The 18,894-nt window shown below is 40.1% G+C and overlaps 1 protein-coding gene across 4 annotated transcripts in view; it reads right to left on the reverse strand.

Annotated features, from left to right (window-relative positions):
- Nucleotides 1-18,894, reverse strand: part of Invs (inversin) — a 145,824-nt gene that overhangs the window by 122,502 nt on the left and 4,428 nt on the right. The gene's annotated exons all lie outside the window — the stretch shown is intronic.

Below are 18,894 nucleotides of genomic sequence, written 5' to 3' on the forward strand. Positions count from 1 at the left end.
GAGGCCCTAGGGTCAATCCCCAACATTGTAAAAATAAACAAAATAATAACAAAAGCCAGTGAAAACAGATTTTTAATATGAAGAATGAAAAAAATTATCAATGTAGGCTTCAGACCATTAGAAATTTGAAAACAAGGGAATATCATAAATAAGTTTATGCCCATAAACATTTAATCTAAGAGAAATGGATGAATTCCATGGAAAATATAATCTATTAAATGTATAGGTATCTTTAATGGTATTTGAAGTAGGCAAAATTCTAAGGTGGCACCTGTATTGGTTTGAATGATGGAAAATATCCCCCATATGCTCATGTTTCTGATCATCTGGTTGTTGCTTAGTGACCCTAGTTAAAGTGTTATGGGACATTTAGTATGTGGAGCTTTACTGGAGGAAGTATGTCACTGGAGGTGGGCTTTCTTCCCATCTGTCCCTGCTTAGTGTGTGTGTGTGTGTGTCTGAGATGAGATCTCTCAGCTTCCTGCTCCTCCATCATGTCTTCCCTACCATTACGGAAATCTAGCACTCTGGAACCATAAGTGAAAATAAACTGTTCCTTAAGCTGCCTTTGCTCATAATGCGTTAGCATGGCAATGGAAATGTAACTAATACAGCAGGTAGGAGGCTCACTTCCTAGAATACAAGCCCTGTACGATACTCTCTTTAGCTGAGGGGAGTCTATGGATGTGGCAGGGTATCATTCCCACAATTATCTTCTATTTTGTGGTAAATATGTTGAGGTTTGCAGCATATTAATCACTGAACTTAAGTTAATTATGAAAGATTAACTTGAGTAGCTTTTTATTGATTGGTTGATGATTGATTGATTGTGGTGCTAGGGATCAAATTCAGGGCTTAGTGCTTGCTTTTCAAACACATCACCACCAAGTTACACCCTCAACCACTTGGGTTGCTTTTTAAAATAATTTAGAGGTAAGGCAGCAAGGGGGTTGAAGAGATCTGAAATAGCCATGACACTTAAACCTGCTGGCCTAAGAGCAGCAAGCTGCCAGAAATGTTAAAGCCACACAAAGCTAAATTCTGCCAGTGTGAATTAGGAAGAGAGTTCTGAACCTTAGGTAAGATCCACCCTTGCTAACAGTCTGTTATCCTAGCCAAGCCATGTCTGGAAGCCTGACCCAGAGAAACTGGAAGATAATAAAGATTTGTTGTTGTAAAGTGTTTATGTTGATTCTTAGGTCACACTAGAAAACTCTTATGTAGGCCATCTGTGAAAGAAATCAACCTTAAATTTATTCCTTCCTATAAAGCAATACTAAGATAACGTACTAAAAATTCTCCCAAGCAATTTTTGTACAGACGTGTTTTATTATGGAAAGGCAAAAACGTAAAGATGGAAAGTTATTTCAGGGCCAGGGATGTACTTGTTCAGTACTTGCCTACTATGTCAGGCCCTGGATTCTATCTACAGCAATGAGGAGAAAAATAATTTTTGAAAGGAAGACTAAATTTGGAGCACTTTGCATTGTATGGTTTGAAGACACAGGGCTGCACTAACGAAAGGGCGTGGTAACAGCAAGGACTGCTATAGATCGATATAGCATATGGATCAATACAGCAGATCTGAGCGTATTGGAAACATACTTGCATGTACATGATTCATTGATTTTTTACAAACTGCAAAGGCAAACCACAGAGCAGTATTTTAAAGATGTGTAGCTAGAAAAATCTGGAATTCGTAGGCAAGCCAACAAAACAAAACAAAACAAAACCAATCAAAACCCTTCTACCTTTACTTTGCAGTGTGGCCTTACCAGGTTAGGCTGCAGTAACAAGAGAGTATAGATTGGGTGACGACAAACCACAGGAACTTAATTTCTGTTATTATGGGCATGAAAACCTAAGATCAAGGTGCCAGCAGGGTTGGGACCTGGTGAGGGCCCTTTTTATGGGTGACAGACTGCAGACTTTTGTATTTTTAAACAATAAGCAAAAAAAGTTAGACAGCTCTCTAATCTCATTTGTGAGAGTTCACTCTCAAAAGTTGAATTACTTTCCAATAGCCTCACCTCTGACGACCATACCAGGGCCAGGATTTCAATCTATGAATTCTGGGAGAACATAAACATTAGTTCATAGATAGCACAAAAGATAAAAAATTACTTCTAATTGCATCATAGATTTATATGTACAACTATGACTATATAAAACTTTTAGAAGCAAACAAAGGTGTTTGTGACCTGTGTTAAGGATTTCGTAGATACGATCCCCAAATAATCCATACACAAATTAACTTTCACACTAATTTAAAACCTTTGTGTTTGAAAAACATTGTTAGAGGATGAAAAGACAAACATAAACTGGAAGGAAATATTTGCAAAATGCGTATCTGATAATGCATTTCTTTTCAGAGTAAAGAACTTGCTGCAACTGAGTACTAAAAAGACAGATGATGAAATTAAAAATGTCCAGGATATGTGAACAGACATTTCACCTAATATACATATGAGAAAGCAGGCAACATCATTAATACACGGGAATGTAAATCAACCCACAATGTGCACACTGCACTCCATGTGGACAGCTACAGTGAGAACAAAACCCAAGCAACAGCACATGGGGAGAAGGGAAAATGGCTAGACACTGTGGCAAGGAATACAAAATGGTACAGCAGAGACCCAGCTGAAAATGGCTTGTTCCTTATTATCCAAAATAAACACTTACCACAAGGCCTAATAATCTTCTCACTACACTAAGGAGAAAGAAAAGCCCGAAAGCCAGTGTCTACAGAAAAACCTGTCTGTGGGTGTTTATAGTAGTCTATTTCATGACTGTAAAGGGTGGAAATATCCCACTTATCCTCCAGACAGCAAATAGTGCAATACATTAACATTTTCTTGCTCAGCAAGAAACAGCCAAAGGCTCACCCAACATGAGGGAACTCTCAAATGCTTCGAGTCAAGTGAAAGAAATCAGTCATGCAGAATGATACACTTACATGGCATTTTGGAAAAAAGAAAATTGTAGGGCTAGAAAACACCAGTGGTTACCAAAGGCTGGGATGTGAGGAGGGACACACTGTTGGGGGGGGGGCACATGTGATCTTGAAGGTATTGTGTAACTTCTCTATATCGTCAATGCGACTACATGTGGTTGTGATTAGTCACTTATACTGGTAAAAAATTAAAATAATTGTATACAAAAAAGAAATCTTACTGTATTATGTGCCACCAAGCTTAAAATGGGAAACAATAAAAGACCGTAGCTTCCAGCATGCACTTTCAGTCCACAGCTAGTGACCAGGCACTTCTATACTGCCGAGAGTAACTGCACATATACTGTGTGAGGGCAGGCAATTGCTTGTGTAGTGACTCTGCTTGAGGAAACAGTAAAGTGAGACAAAGAGAGCACATGGTACTTCTGCCTGGACTGTTTTGTGCCTGAATTTAAGCTAATGTGTTAGGTTTTAAAAAAACATAACTTCTAAAATTTGAGATTATAATGCAATTACATTTTCCCCTTTCTTTTTCTCTCTTCAAAACCTCTCATGTACCCTACCCCTTGCTTTCTTTCAAATTCATGGCCTCTATGAAGAAAAGTCTGTTGTGCTTGTGATTGTGTGTGGTGTACGCTTCCTAAACGTATAAATGCAATGTGCTCAGTCCATATAATGTTACTTTTGTGTATATGCTTTTAGGGCTCATCATTTTTATTGGCTGACCACTGGTGTGGGTGTTCCCCAGAAGAAACAATTCTTGCCCCTTCAGCATTCCTTAGTTGCCTGTAGCTCTTTGTCTAGGGTTGAGGCCTCGTGAGCTTCTGCCTTCCAATACTGTGTTAATTTTTAAAGACTACTTCAGCACAACTTCTAAGCCTGGGTTCCTGGGATCCAGAAAGACTAACTGCTTCTCTGAAGATTTACCGTTTTTGTGTATATTGGTAACAAAACAAAGGTCACTGCTTGAAATTCAAATATACAAATATAGTCAGGCTATGTATAACTCCTGAAGGAGGCAGGTGGTTTTTATTTAATAACCTTGGTTTTGAAGACAAAAGCAGTTTTACATTTGAGTCAACATGTCTGACAACAGAAGTTTGCAAAAGGCATGTCAGTGGTGCAAGTAGTTATTTTCTAAGGGTCTTCAGTATTGAATCCAGAAGAATCCACAAAACTACCGCTTCATTTATAGGTAAAGTCTCATTTAAGGCCAGACTCACTACAGACATAAAATATAATGTAAGTAAGCATGACTATTTCATTGGTCTGAGTCCCCGGCCCTCAAGGTAACACTTACAAAGGAACATGCTGTAGTAAGGCTAGTTTTGAGCTGTCTTTCATGAAAAGGGGGCACTCTGCAGGTGTTCCATAAAGACAGTAGTAGCCAGATGACGATGTTTATAACATTATAAAACCCTGTAAAATGTGATTCCTTCTTGGAAGCTCAAGAAAGCAAACTGAACTAGATCTGTGGTGATAAGAAAAAATAAAGAAAATTGAGAGATCACCACGCCCTGGCATAATCGTAACTGATTAGGCCCCTCAGATTCAAAGTGATGCCAGAACCCTGGGGCTACCATGTTACTCTGCTATGTACAAGAGAGCACTTTAGGCTCATAGCTGCCTCCTCTTTTGTCTCCTGTGATACAGGGAAAATATGCACTTGACTTCAATCCCTGACAGACTTTGCTTTTGTTTAACTAGTGGTTATATTTCCCAAAAGGAAAGCTTTAATTGGGTTATGTCTCCACAATTCAGTATGTTGTGCCTTTGAGGCAAAAATTGTCTATTTGAGGAAACTGAAAGTATAGACCCCTTAGTCATTATTATGAAAAAGCCGTCTTGTGGGTCCTGCTTGTGTCACTTGGGGGTGGGGTAGGATAGAGACACATAATGACTTTCAGGCTACTTTCTAAGTAATGAGAATACTGTGGGGTTCAGGGGGTTGGGGCCCAAACAAAGTACCTGAGGGAGGGCTTTATCTAACTATCCTAATCTCTTTGTATTTTCTTCAATTAAAACATTAGCTAATACATCTCAGGTCCATACAAAAACAATATTTTGGAGACAAAGCATTTTATGGTACCTGAAAATTTTAAGTAACATCAACATGTTGTTACAGAGGTAGGGCTTATGAGAGAAGCAGGCATTCTCAGGGACAGCTAACAGAAGCAGCTGGCTAGTCTGTCTTGTGGTTTTAATTATTCTATCAATTGTGGAGATGGTTTCTCTTCCATGACCAATTGGGGCTTGTTAGAGCTGGCATTCAGAAGGCTGAGTGAAACTGTCGCAAAGACACTGCTCGATCTCACTCAGTCGTTGCAACGTTAGTTGAGCAGTAGAACCCTAGTGGCCAATGGCTGGTTGGTGAGAGAACCTGAGCTCCAGCTCTAATGAAAAGGAATGGCCATCACTACCAGTGACAGTTGTGCCAATCCCCAACCACTGTATCACCACAAAAATCAAGGAGATTCTAGCATGGCCATATCTGATGGGGATGGCAGAAGTCATAAAGTCAGCACAGTTGTTTGACAAAGATCCAGCAAAGCTGAACCACATGATGGCCACCACGCCACCTTTGCTTTTCATCTCCACCTGTTGCATATTTGAGAGATTTTTAATATATTTACAATTTGGGGGTACTGGACTTAGGGGAAATTCCTTATGAATCATTTATGCCTTCTTCCAGGAATGCTATTTCCAAGCTTCCCCAAGACAGTCCTGAACAAACTATCCCCACCCCCACCCCCCGCTGCTTTAGGGAGATATCCTTATCTACTTGAAGGTTTTCTTTATGCCTTAGAGGCTGTGACACACATAAAGAAGCCAGAGGTCTCTTTATGAGCCTATGAGATATTTTTGAAACATCTGTCCCTGTACTTACTCAGAAACAAGATAATCAAAACAAAGTAAACTTAAAAAAGGTCAGCAAGATTCAGTGGGCTGGAGGAGCTGGCCACAGCTCAGAGTACAAGCCTCTTCCACTATAACTCAGGCGATTACGTGGCATATACAGCAAAAAGACTAGCTGAAGTCACCTCTGCCTACACAGAGACTTACACTGATGTGCAAAATATGACGTGGAAAGATAATAAAACTATTCCGTAAAGATACAAAATATAATTATATTATGCCAAAATTTGAATAATAAATGCAGCAGTTTGAGCCTGAGGATATTTCTTGAGTACTCTATTAAGGGTTAATTTTTTTTAAATTTATTTATTAAAGATTTCTGCCTCCTCCCCACCACCGCCTCCCATTTCCCTCCCCCTCCCCCGATCAAGTCCCCCTCCCACATCAGCCCAAAGAGCAATCAGGGTTCCCTGCCCTGTGGGGAGTCCAAGGACCACCCACCTCCATCCAGGTCTAGTAAAGTGAGCATCCAAACTGCCTAGGCTCTAGTAAGGGTTAATAATACACTGCTTGGGACATGGCAGTATGCCAGGGATGGCTTGAAGATTGTTTTGGTCTAATGTTCTTGTAGTCAAAAAGGTAACCAGCCTGAGAACAACTTGTCAAATGCCTCTAGATTCCTAAAAATTGGGTTATGGGGTTAATAAATAAAAATGATAACTCTGTTTATCAATGATGTCAAAACTTGAGGAAAATGACTGGAAATGATAACTCTGTTCTGTCAAAGTTTATTAATGATGACTAAAAGATGAGCAGAAGGAAGTGAAACACAGTCCAAAAACAAAAATGATATGGTCTATGTTTTGGAACAACATGAATGTATCCCTACTTACTGTATTCTGTATAAATTAAGAAGCACTCTGGCTGTCAGTCAGTCAGGCTGCAAGATTCTCCCAACCATCATGGCCTGGTTTACTTCCTTCCCTCTTCAACTCCTTCCATCCTCTGCTGGGACCTCTCCACGGCAGGGGACTGCTCCGGGCAGGATTCTCTATATGTCAATCTATTGACTTTCTTTTGGAATCCTGTATATTTTATTTTAGACTTAACTTTTTTTTTATGAGGATAGACCTACAGGCTTTATCACACTGTCAAAAGAGTGTATTGTCTGTGCACTCTGTTGTGTGTGAGCACACAGGCATGCCTACCTCAAACCCTTCCCCAAACACAATGCTACGAAAAATTCATTCTAGGTAATCATTCAGTTTATCAACTAAGGCCCAAAGTTATTCAGTTCTTTCTTCCTTCTTCTCTATATGTAAGTATGAAAGAGCATGTGTGTACAGAAACAAGTACCCATACAGTGAAGGCCCACAGATTATTAGTTAGAAGTGTAGATTCTAGAATAAAATTACCTAGACGCAGCCTAAGTTTTGCTACATATAGGAAAAATTACTTAACATTTCCTTACCTAGAAAATAACTAATAAAAATATCCAAAACTCTTTGAACGTATTGTTAAATTAGTTAAAAAGTTGCATAACATATAACCCAGTGACTGATATATAAAACATGACTTTATGATGGTTAGCTAATTTTATCACTAATACTAGCAAGTATAATCATGTACACAGTCTTCCCTTAGTGTCCAGGGGCAAGTGGATCTCCAGTTACCAATATCTGTAGATGTTCAAGCCCTTTATAAACATATAGTATTGACATATAAACCACATCTTCTTCCATATATCTTAAATAGTCTCTAGATTACTTATAATACCTAATAAAATGTAAATGTTATAGTCATTTTAGAATACTGTCTAGAGGCTTTGTTTCCGAGCTGCCCAACCAGCACGGAGGCCTGATCTCTCGGCCCTAGGAGAACCAGCATTGGAGTGAGTATCTGGCCCGCGGCGCCAGCCGGGGACGGGGATCTCGGGGGTCCCTTGGCCTCCTGTCTTTCTTGGGCTCTCTGCAGGACCTCTATTCCCTGGGTACTGCCTCTTTCTTCCTGGCACACTCAGCTTCCGTCCAGAGCCCTCCACACTTGGGCCCCACCGCCCTCTCTCGGCGCGTGGCATTGGGCGCTGGGTCCCAGTCCTCGGGGCGCCCAGGCGGGCTGCAGTTCCTTTGTTTCTGTGGCCTGCCTGCACCCAGCAGGGTAGGCGCGTTGTTTGCGAGCTGCCCAACCAGCACGGAGGCCTGATCTCTCGGCCCCAGGAGAACCAGCATTGGGGAGAACCAGCGTGGGGACGAGCCAGGGTTGGGCACGGAGACCTGATCCCTTGGTGCCAAAAGAGCCAACATTGGGGAGGCCGCGTTGGGTAGGCAAGGAGACCTGATCTGGTAAAAGAAGATCCATAAGGGAGTATTTGGAAGAAGAGATGGGCAGACGCCAAGGCAAGAATTCGCCCAACAAACTGAAAAGCAACATGAAGCCACCAGAAACCAGCGACCTCACAACGGAAGGACATGAACACCTTAATCAAGAAGGAGAAAAGATTGACTTCATGAAAGTGATTGACGCCCTTAAACAGCATGTAAAAAACGCCCTTACAGAAATGGATGAGAAATATAACAGAAAGTTAGAAGAATTGAATAAATCAGTGAATGATACCCTAGAAAACCAAGGAAAAACAATCAAACAGATAATGGAAACAGTTCAAGACTTGAAAACTGAAATAGAGGCAAAGAAGAAAACACAAACAGAGGGCCGGCTGGACATGGAAAATCTAGGTAAACGAATAGAGACTACAGAAACAAGCATAACCAGCAGAATACAAGAGATAGAAGAAAGACTCTCAGATTCTGAAGATACCATAGAGAAAATAAACACACTGATCAAAGAAAACAGCAAGTCCAACAAACTCTCATCACAAAACATTCAGGAAATATGGGACACAATAAAAAGACCAAACCTAAGAATAATAGGAGTAGAAGAAGGAGAAGAAGTGCAGCTCAATGGTCCAGAAAATATATTTAATAAAATTATAGAAGAAAACTTTCCAAACCTAAAGAAAGATATACCTATGAAGGTGCAAGAAGCATACAGAACACCGAATAGGCTGGATCAAAAAAAAACATCCCCTCGCCATATAATTATCAAAACACAAAGCATTCAAAATAAGGAAAAAATATTAAGAGCGGCAAAGGAAAAAGGCCAAATTACTTACAAAGGTAAACCTATCAGACTTACACCTGACTTTTCCATGGAAACTATGAAAGCCAGAAGGTCCTGGATAGATGTACTGCAGAAACTGAGAGACCATGGATGCAAGCCCAGATTACTATACCCAGCCAAGCTTTCGTTCACTATAAATGGAGAAAATAAAATTTTCCAGGATAAAAACAAATTCAAACAATATGCAGCCACAAATCCAGCCTTACAGAAAGTAATAGAAGGAAAATCACTAAGCAAGGAGTCCAACAATGACCACAATAACTCAGACATCTAGAGACCCTTCATCAACACAAACCAAAGAAGGGATACACACAAACTCTACGACTAAAAAAAAAAATGACCGGAGTTAACAACCACTGGTCATTAATATCACTTAATGTCAATGGTCTCAACTCACCTATAAAAAGGCACAGGCTAAGAGATTGGATAAGAAAACAGGATCCAACATTCTGCTGTTTACAAGAAACACACCTCAACCACAAAGACAGGCACCTACTCAGAGTAAAGGGTTGGGAAAAGGCCTATCAAGCAAATGGACCTAAGAAACAAGCAGGTGTGGCCATACTAATCTCTAACAAAGTTGACTTCAAACTTAAATCAATCAGAAGAGATGGAGAGGGGCATTTTATATTCATAACAGGAACAGTTCATCAGGATGAAGTCTCAATCCTGAACATCTATGCCCCTAATATAAAAGCACCCACGTACATAAAAGAAACATTGCTAAAATTCAAGGCAGCCATCAAACCGCACACACTAATAGTAGGAGACTTCAACACTCCTCTCTCACCAATGGACAGGTCAATCAGACAGAAACCTAACAGAGAAATAAGACAATTAATGGAGGTAATGAAACAAATGGACTTAACAGACATCTATAGAACATTCCACCCAAAAAGGAAAGAATACACCTTCTTCTCTGCAGCTCATGGAACCTTCTCGAAAATCGACCACATAGTCGGTAACAAAGCAAACATCCACAGTTACAAAAAAGTATTACTAACCACCTGTGTCTTATCAGATCACCATGGATTAAAGTTAGAATTCAACAACAAGGCTACCCCCGGAAAGCCTACAAAGTCATGGAAACTGAACAGTCAACTACTGAACCATACCTGGATTAAGGAAGAAATAAAGAAAGAAATTAAAGTCTTCCTGGAATTCAATGAAAATAAAGAAACAACATACTCAAACTTATGGGACACTATGAAAGCAGTCCTAAGAGGAAAGTTCATAGCACTAAGTGCCCACTTAAAGAAAACAGAGAAAGCTCACATTGGAGACTTAACAGCCCACCTGAAAGCTCTAGAAAAAAAAGAAGCAGACTCACCTAGGAGGAGTAGGAGACTGGAAATAATCAAACTGAGGGCTGAAATCAATAAAATAGAAACACAGAGAACAATCCAAAGAATCAATGAAACAAAAAGCTGGTTCCTGGAGAAAATCAACAAGATTGACAAACCTCTATCCAAACTAATCAAACGGCAGAGAGAGAATTTGCAAATTAATAAGATCAGAAATGAAAAGGGGGACATAACCACAGACACAGAGGAAATTCAGAGAATCATTAGATCTTACTACAAAAGCCTATATGCCACAAAACTGGAAAATGTAAAGGAAATGGATACTTTCTTAGATAAATATCATTTACCAAAGTTAAATCAGGACCAGGTGAACAATCTAAATAGACCTGTTAGTCGCGAAGAATTAGAAGAGGTTATCAAAAACCTCCCTACCAAAAAAAGCCCAGGACCAGATGGTTTCAATGCGGAATTCTACCAGAACTTCCAAGAAGACCTAATACCTATACTCCTTAATGTATTTCACAATATAGAAACAGAAGGGTCATTACCAAATTCCTTTTATGAAGCTACAGTTACTCTGATACCAAAACCACACAAAGACTCAACCAGGAAAGAGAATTACAGGCCGATCTCACTCATGAATATCGATGCAAAAATCCTCAACAAAATACTGGCAAACCGAATCCAAGAACACAGCCGAAAAATTATCCATTATGATCAAGTAGGCTTCATTCCTGAGATGCAGGGCTGGTTCAACATACGAAAATCTATCAAAGTAATCCAGCATATAAATAAACTGAAAGAAAAAAACCATATGATCATTTCATTAGATGCTGAAAAAGCATTCGACAAAATTCAACATCCATTTATGTTAAAAGTCTTGGAGAGATTAGGGATACAAGGGTCATACCTAAATATAATAAAAGCTATATACAGCAAGCCGACAGCTAACATCAAATTAAACGGAGAGAAACTCAAAGCCATCCCGCTTACTCAGGAACACGACAAGGCTGTCCACTTTCGCCATACCTCTTCAATATAGTGTTGGAAGTTCTAGCAATAGCAATAAGACAACATAATGGGATCAAGGGGATTCGAATTGGAAAGGAAGAAGTTAAACTTTCGTTATTCGCAGATGATATGATAGTGTACATAAGCGACCCCCAAAACTCCACCAAAGAACTTTTACAGCTGATAAACAGCTTTAGTAATGTGGCAGGATACAAGATCAACTCCAAAAAATCAGTCGCCCTCTTATACACAAAGGATATGGAAGCAGAGAGGGAAATCAGAGAAGCTTCTCCATTCACGATAGCCACAAACAGCATAAAATATCTTGGGGTAAATCTAACCAAGGAAGTGAAAGATCTATTTGACAAGAACTTTAAGGCATTGAAGAAAGAAATTGATGAGGATACCAAAAAATGGATGGACATCCCTTGCTCTTGGATTGGGAGGATCAACATAGTAAAAATGGCAATTCTACCAAAGGCAATTTATAGATTCAATGCAATCCCCATCAAGATCCCATCAAAATTCTTCACAGATCTGGAGAGGACAATAATCAACTTTATATGGAAAAACAAAAAACCCAGGATAGCCAAAACAATCCTATACAATAAAGGATCTTCTGGAGGCATTACCATCCCTGACTTCAAACTCTATTACAGAGCTACAGTAATGAAAACAGGGTGGTACTGGCATAAAAACAGAGAAGTCGACCAATGGAATCGTTTAGAAGACCCGGATTTTATCCCACAAACCTATGAACAACTCATTTTCGATAAAGGAGCTAAAAGTATACAATGGAAGAAAGAAAGCATCTTCAACAAATGGTGCTGGCACAACTGGATGTCAATCTGTAGAAGAATGAAAATAGACCCATATCTATCACCGTGCACAAAACTCAAGTCCAAATGGATTAAAGACCTCATTATCAGCCCGAAAACACTGAACCTGATAGAAGAGAAAGTGGGAAATACCCTACAACAGATGGGCACAGGTGATCGCTTCTTAGGTATAACCCCAGAAGCACAGGCATTAAGGGCAACATTGAATAAATGGGACCTACTAAAACTGAGAAGCTTCTGTAAAGCAAAGGACACTGTCACTAAGACACAAAGGCAACCTACTGACTGGGAGAAGATCTTCACCAACCCCGCAACAGACAAAGGTCTGATCTCCAAAATATATAGAGAATTCAGGAAACTAGACTTTAAAATGCTAATTAACCCAATTAAAAAATGGGGCACTGAACTTAACAGAGAATTCTCAACAGAAGAAGTTCAAATGGCCAAAAGATACTTAAGGTCGTGCTCAATTTCCTTAGCAATCAGGGAAATGCAAATCAAAACAACTTTGAGATACCATCTTACACCTGTCAGAATGGCTAAAGTCAAAAACACCAAGGATAGCCTTTGCTGGAGAGGCTGTGGAGGAAGGGGTACCCTCATCCATTGCTGGTGGGAATGCAATCTTGTGCAACCACTGTGGAAGTCAGTGTTTCGGTTTCTCAGGAAATTCGGGATCAACCTACCCCTGGACCCAGCAATACCACTCTTGGGAATTTACCCAAGAGATGCTCTATCACATGTCAAAAGCATTTGTTCAACTATGTTCATAGCAGTATTATTTGTAATAGCCAGAACCTGGAAACAACCTAGATGCCCTTCAATGGAAGAATGGATGAAGAAAGTATGGACTATATACACACTAGAGTACTACGCTGCGGTAAAAAACAATGACTTCTCGAATTTTGCAAGCAAATGGATGGAAATAGAAAACACTATCCTGAGTGAGGTATCCCAGACCCAAAAAGAAGAACATGGGATGTACTCACTCATAATTGGTTTCTAGCCATAAATAGGGGTCACGGAGTCTACAATTGGCGAACCTAAAGAAGCTAAGTAAGAAGGTGAACACAAGGAAAAACATATCGTTATCCTCTTGGATAAGGGAAGTAGACAAAATTGCCAGGGAGAAAAGTGGGATCTTGGGTGTGGGGTGGGAAGGGGGTAAGGGGAGATGGGGAGAGAAAAGGTAGAAGGGAAGGAGGGGGGACTTGGGGAAACAGGAGGATCGGGATAAAGGAAGGTTGGATAGGGGAGCACGGAACCACAATTCTTAGTTAAGGGACCCACTTTAGGGTGGGCAGGAGAATTGACCCTAGAGGGGCTCCCAGGTGCCCAAGCTGAGGTAACCAGTTAGTTCCTTGGGCAGCTGAGGATAGGGAACCTGAAATGACCCCATCCTAGCGCAATACTGACGAATATCTTGCATATCATCCTAGAACTTTCATCTGGCGATGGATGGAGATAGAGACAGAGACCCACACTGGAGCAATGGACTGAGCTCCCAAGGTACCAATGAGGAGCAGAAGGAGGGAGAACATGAACAAAGAAGTCGGGACCACGAGGGGTGCACCCACCCACTGAGACAGTGGAGCTGATCTACTGGGAGCTCACCAAGGTCAGCTGGACTATTACCAAAAAAAGCATGGGATAAAACTGAACTCTCTGATCATGACGAACAATGAGGGCTGATGAGACGCCAAGGACAATGGCACACAGTTTTGATCCTACGCAATCTGCTGGCTTGGTGGGAGCCTAGCCAGTTTGGATGTTCACCTTCCTAGATATGGACGGAGGGGGGAGGACCTAGGACTTACCACAGGGCAGGGAACCCTGACTGCTCTTTGGACTGGAGAGGGAGGGGGAGACGAGTGGGGGGAAGGGGAGAGGGGTGGGAGGAGGGGGAGAAGAGTGGGAGGAGGGGGAGAAGAGTGGGAGGAGGGGGAGGGAAAGGGGAGGCTGGGAGGAGGTGGAAATTTGTTTTTTTTTTCTTTATTCTTCTTTTATCAAAAAAAAAAAGAATACTGTCTAGAGAAAAGAGACAAAGAAGTCTGTACACTGTGCAGTACAGAACAAGTTTCCCTCCCCCAAATATCATCACTCTTCAATTACTTGAATCTCTGCCTGTGTAACTCATGACATAGAAGGCCAACTGTACTTTAATAATGACATATATAAAATATAAATTATTAAATATTTTGTAAGTTATAACCATTTTACTTTTTTGTTTGTTTTTCAAAACAGAGTTTCTCTGTGTAAACACCCTGGCTATCCTAGAACTATAGACCAAGCTGGCCTTAAACTCACAGAGATCCACTTGCTTCTGCCTCCCTGTCACCAAGTGCTGGGATTAAAGGCATGCACCACCACTGTCTGGCAACCATTCTACATTTTATAGAATATTCAATTTAATTTTTTTGTTTCAATTTAATATTTAAGGTAAAGTTTGAACTAAAAGAAGAAATGCTAGAAATAGTACCAGAAATAGTACCTGGATTTTGCAACTTAACAAGGCTCATTACTACATCTAACTTTTTTAGGTAATCTAGGAAGTGGAAAATGCTAAGGCATCCATGCCAGCATTGTGTTAGGTGCACCAGCAAGGACCACGACTAAAATGATGTTTCATTTAGAGAAGGCCTCTCCTCCAGGACAATGGGCAGCTCAGAAACTGTTCGATTTAATTAGTTGTGTAAGTAAAAAGAGACAGTCATCCGTTTCCATGGAGTCTATGCATCACTGGCATACTTCTCCATGGAAACAGAGATGGGAAAACAGAAAACGCTAAAGTGAATGAAGTCACTGAGCAGTTGGTGAACAAAGATCCAAGAAAAATAATTCATCAGTAGTACGATGACACTAGTTGAGGAAAGAGAAATAGCACATATGTAGCAATCATAAAACATGTAGTATGTAAAGAGATGTTTAAAATAGACTGAAATTTAAGATAAAACAGAACAGATATTTTAGCATGGAGATACACTACTTGGGAAATGACACAGAATAAAAGTGTGGCTGTATGCATAGAAAACACAATAGCACAATGCCTAAAAGGCCAGCAGTGTCCCTCAACCAGTAGTGACTCTGAAGTTCCTTGAACAAAGTGATGGAAAACCCAGGGATCAATCAATAAATTTATTATCTCTATACTTGTTATGTTATGCTTTTTAGATCTTAAGAATTTTTTTTAGGGTATGTTAAATTATAGGAAAGTTTCAAGTTTTACAATGAAATGTTTCAGTTATTTCTATGAATGAACTAGTGTGCTTTTACTTTACAGCATACCACAGTGTATTTGCTTTGGAAGATTGTAATTTCCATTAAAACAATGAAGAAGTCATTTTATATATTTCTTTTTTTCTTGAGGAACTCTGATTCAAATTTTTCCCTCCTCAGGGAATTTTGTCTCAATCTGTTTCTCAATTCAATTTAATTCAACTCAATTCACGTTTAGTGCTGGGCCTCAAGGTATTCACAGACTACTGGGAAGGAAAGATAATTAACTAAGAGCTATAATATTTACTCATTTCTTCAACAATAGCTCTCCCATGCCTACTATGTGTCAAGTACTGTGCTGGATATGGTAACGAACAACTCCGTCTGCTCTCGGAGAAGTCAGACAGACATTAAAACAGTCAGCCACACGAATACAGTTATACAGCCTCTGTGAGGGAAGCCTACGGAGGGCCACGGGAGAGGGCCACGGGAGAGGGCCACGGGAGGGCACAGTGAGGAGACGACTGAGATTGGCTGCTGGAGCAGTTCTCTTTGAAGAAGTAGCCCTATGATACTGAGCAAGGAGGGGACTAAGAGTTATTCAGACAGACAATAGCAGGTGAAAGCCCTGAAATGGAAAAGGACTTGGCAGGCAGGAGAAACTGAAAGGAAGCAAGTTTTCCTAGGAAACAAGTTGTGCAAGGGGAGGCTGGAGGGGAAGGAGGGCCAGAGGCCTTTGAAATGCTGTTCCAAGTATAACGACAAGAAATGAAAGTGTTTATAAGCCAGGAAAAACTGTAAGTGTATAGAGTTTTTTTTTCCAGCTCACATAGAGCTGAAACATTCAGTGAACATTCAAAACAGGTAAAAACAATATGATTATTATAAAGTCAAGATGGGTATAACATGTACAGAATCCTGAACTTCACTATCAAAAAAGGAAAAGAAAGAAAGAAAGAAAAAGGCAGAAAGAGGTACTAGAGACACAGGCTGTAGGAATCCCAGCATGTAGGAAGAGGTTCAGGAGTTCAATGTCATCCCCAGCTACAATGGGAGTTTAAGGTCAGCCTGGGCTAAATGAAATGTTGTCTCAAATAAACACAGGCAAGATTGTAAGTGGCTGTTGGGGTATTGATAATGTATTATTCTTTAAATTAGTTGGAGATTAATGGATATTTGTTTTATATTTGTTTAAGTTGTACATGTAAGTTATATGTGTTTCTTTCTATATATGTCTCAAAATAAGAGGCATATGCATCTGTATTTTGTAAACATGAAAGACTGGATTAAGATGAGAGAGTAGGGCTAACGGGTGCAGCTGTCTCAAGAAGCTCAGCTTTGGTAACGGAGAGATAACTGCTCCATTCATTCTTTTACTTTGCTTCTTTGCAACTGTGTACTCTGGGTTTTCATAAGGCATGGCATTATCCAAGGAAAGACTGGTTCTTCAGCCTCCTTTGTCCTAGGGTGTGGTTCTGTCCTTAATTTTAGTCTACTTCCTTAATGACAAATTACTTTCCTCTGACAAGTGGGCTTTGACTACAAAGACAGTATCTGTCTTCTATCCACAAAGCAAACCACATAAATGCTGGGTTCTGTGGTGCCAAGCTCTGGCAGCATCTCTGGTTGATTGTGTGGAGATTTCTGCCCACCCCAGACACCCATGTACCTTTGCACCATTATGATCAGACAGAAGTCTGACTTCTTCAGGTCACTGTTGTGGCAGTTTAGCTGTGCATCCATGTAGACGTGAGGGAAAGCTGAGAAAGCTGTAGGTACAGGCACATAAGAGGACAGGGAGGATGTTTCTAATACAAAGAACAACAGTGCATGTTTAAATGTTCTTGGGGAAATTTTCTAATAGAAAAATGGATAAAAGGTTGAGATGTCATCAGAGGTTTAAACAAAACAGAGTAAATTCCCAGAAAGGGATGGACAGAACACAGAGCTTGTCAGGAAACCATGAACTCTGACAGGAAACTGGATCTTTTCTATTTTTTCAGAAAAAAAAAATAAGGGTGTAAGTACAAATACAGGGTGATTTGTAGGTATTATTCTAGAAGATGAGGGAATTTTTATTTAATGTCTCCATTTTCTCTAGGCATCATACAGTATTATCTGAGGAAAGACAGAAAAGAAACTGGGAGCTGAGCTATCAGCCAACAAGGAAGGCACCATGCATTCCATTCACAATGGAAAACTGTGGTACGATAGACAGTTAAGTGTAGAGTTGATTATTTGAAGCAGGGATCAAAAATCGACATATTATAAATCTTCAAGCTATGTCTGATCTTTCTGGGGTTGTCAGGAATACATAAATTAGGTCCATCCAGAGTTGGAAGTCTGACAGCCAAGTGAAACAAAAAGTGAGTGAGAAAGTGCTTTTTTCCAAGACAAAGTTGTAATAGTAGACCATGGAATCAAGGCTGAAGAGGGAGAGAAGTAAAGAGAGAAACTGGTGGCTAAAAACTGGGGAGGATGTTGTGTAGGAAGGCTCGGGAAAGAGGAGAAACTCTTTCTATTTAACAAGTGAGCTGGAAGTGTTTCGTTCAATGAGAGAGCATTCAAATGAGTGATGTGGAGGTCCCAGATGTTAAGTTCCAGGGAGGAACTGAGGATGCAGGCAGCTGGCATGAAATGAGGATAATGTATTTGATGGGGACAGAGCTATTTGTAGTGTACACAGAATTTGGGCAATGATGTGGGATTTCCCTTTGCATACTGTGATTACCATTAATGAATAAATAAATTGCTTTAGACCTATAGCAAGGTAGAACTTAGGTAGGTGGGGAAAACTAAACTGAATGCTGGGAGGAAGAAGGGTGGGGTCAGAGAGAAGCCACATAGCCCCTGCCAGAGACAGACGCCAGATAGAACTTTAGGTGGTAAGCCACAGACATATGGTGATATACGGATTAATGGAGATGGGTTAAATTAATATGTAAGAGTTAGCCAATAAGAAGCTAGAGCTAATGGGCCAACCAGTGATTTAATTAATACAATTTCTGTGTGATTATTTCGAGGCTAAGCAGCAAGGAACTAACTAGCAGCCTCCTTCAACAAGGCAATTTAATCTATTCTTAAGGAAGAGTTTGTTTAGTAGGGAACAAAGCAAAATGGTAGCAGGGCAGAAGCCAGGAAGCAGAAAGTACAAAGCAAAGTATCAAAGACTAGAAAGACCCTTCAGGCTTACAAAGATGAGAGTTCATGGGTAGGAGTTCATGGAAAAAGTGGGAATGTAAGACAAAGTTCTAAAGGAGCAAGTATGAAAGCTCAAGGGGTTTTGAATTTATTGCCCAAGTTGTCAATCACCAATTATGAAACATTGGGATGTATAAACATTACAAATAATGTTTATTTTCATTTTATTTGTTCTCCTTGGAGAATTGTGACTATGTGGGTTAGGGGTTTCAACAATTCTGGAAAGTTCTGTTTAGTTTTGTTTTGTTAGCCATTTTTGGCCTTAATTCTGTTCATTATCTATTTTGTTCTCTCTAGAAATTCCACACTGGACTTCTAAACCATAAATACATAT

The sequence above is a fragment of the Microtus pennsylvanicus genome, chromosome 3 (assembly GCF_037038515.1).
Source record: "Microtus pennsylvanicus isolate mMicPen1 chromosome 3, mMicPen1.hap1, whole genome shotgun sequence".
In the NCBI taxonomy this organism is placed as follows: domain Eukaryota; kingdom Metazoa; phylum Chordata; class Mammalia; order Rodentia; family Cricetidae; genus Microtus; species Microtus pennsylvanicus.